The sequence below is a fragment of the Arachis ipaensis genome, chromosome B05, assembly GCF_000816755.2.
Source record: "Arachis ipaensis cultivar K30076 chromosome B05, Araip1.1, whole genome shotgun sequence".
In the NCBI taxonomy this organism is placed as follows: domain Eukaryota; kingdom Viridiplantae; phylum Streptophyta; class Magnoliopsida; order Fabales; family Fabaceae; genus Arachis; species Arachis ipaensis.
The window spans coordinates 46,017,536-46,019,347 of NC_029789.2; the positions used below are offsets into that span (position 1 = coordinate 46,017,536).

General features: G+C 42.6%; 1 protein-coding gene across 1 annotated transcript in view; it reads right to left on the minus strand.

The window, feature by feature from the left end:
- LOC107640573 (ribosomal protein L11 methyltransferase-like) overlaps positions 1-670 on the minus strand; it is a 10,223-nt gene extending 9,553 nt beyond the window's left edge. Inside the window, exon 1 of the mRNA XM_021123749.1 lies at positions 658-670. The gene's annotated coding sequence lies outside the window, so the exon portion shown is untranslated. The remainder of the gene's footprint in view (positions 1-657) is intronic.

A 1,812-nucleotide genomic window follows, 5' to 3' on the forward strand; every position in this document is an offset into this window, starting at 1 on the left:
ATATTTAAATTATAAAATTAGTAGTTCTAGAATAATAAGATTTTTATATAATATTTTTATAATTAAATACTTTAAGTTTTGTTAATAAAGAAAATTACTCTTATTATCTGATAATTTCAATTAGAGTATTTGATTCCAAGCCAAATAGTATTTTGATATAATTAAAGTAAATTTAGAGATTCAATTAGTTTCAAATTAAACCCCCAAATCTCCAATTCCATACCCAAACACTAATTTTGATTAAATCAAATTTTCCCTTTTTGTCCCAAATAAACCCTAGCTGCTACGCTCAACCCCTTCAGCAACCAAAACCCCTTTCCCCCCAAACCCATACAGCAGCTTCATGGAAGAAGAGAGAACCGAGAGAAAAGAGGAGCAGGAGAGGGGGGATGCGCCGGTGCCACTAGGTCTCGCCACCACCACCGATGCCAATAAAGTGAGGAGACGCCGAGCTGCTGCACGCGGGGAACCGTGCTCTGTCGATGCCACTATGCCACCGCCACCATGCCACGCCTCACCGTCGAAGATCGTCATTGCCGCTGCCGATCGTGAAGAGAGAGACAGCAGCACCGAGAAGGAGGGTTCGAGGGAGCAGCTGCCGCACGCGAGCTAGAGGAGCTCGTCCTCGCCGTTCTACCGTCGGCGTTGAACCTCAACCGTCGCCATCAGAGGAGCTGCTTCCAGCCATCGTCGTCGCTTTCGTTCGGGCCACTGTCACCGGAGAAGCCCGAGGAGAGAGAGAGATGACGTGACGGGAGAAAGGGGTAAGCCACCTGCGATGCCGCTGGAGCTCCTGTTGCTGTCAGAAGCTGCCACCACCGCCGTGTCCAGCTGCAGTCGCCAGAAAATGCCTCTGACGCCGTCGAGATCCACTACCGGTAAGGGTTTTGAGTTTGGATTTCGTTTATTTTGAGATTTCGGGAGTTTTATTGTCACTGCATGTTGGTTTCAGTCATCGTCACCGGAGTCGGGTCACCGCTACCACTTGAGCTGGCTGCCAAGGCCGCTTCCAAACTAGTTCAGAAGCCGTCGCTGTTTGGTTTCGCTAGTTCAATAAGTATTTCTGTTTCAAAAGCCCTGCGTTAGTGTTCTGTTCCATGTAATAAAGTATTTACGATGTCAATTGTTTTAAGAGTTAAAATCCGAGTTTGCTTGTGGTGTTTGAAGCTATTTCTGCTTTTGAGAAAGCAAGCAAAGCTGAGGTTTTGGTTGCCGTCGATTCGAGTTGAGGCGAAAGGAACTCTGTGGGGCATTTGGGTTATGGTTTTGCGTATCGAGGTAGGGGCTTTTCTAAAATCTCAATTTTATAATTTGGAATTGTTATAAATGGATATCGATGTGAGAAATATACATTTTAGTGATTGTACAAGTCTTATGTATTGTCTGGCTATTCTGGATGAATATGATCATATGTTTGATTGGATTATTGTTTGGTTTTGATAAATGGATTTGTTGCATAACTGTTTCTTTAAAGTTTTGGAAATGAGTTTAATCGGTTGATAATAGTTTTATCTTGAAACGGTTTCCTTATTGAGATTTGAAAATGAGGTGAATATTGGATTTAGCTTGCTTTTGAACTGATTTTGGGTTTTGGACCATTGAAAAAGATTGTGGAATGGTTTAGTTGGGACCCGAAAAGGGTGGCAAAGTCCAAGTTTTAGGGGAGGTGCTGCCAAAATTTCTATAAAAATCTTAGACTTTATTTGAAAAGTTATTTAGAAAGGTTTGGATTTGAGAAATTGTATTATTTGTGTGTGGAATGACTGGGTTGTTAGTGAAGACAACTCTTATGCCAGGTGAGAGGCCTTCAGT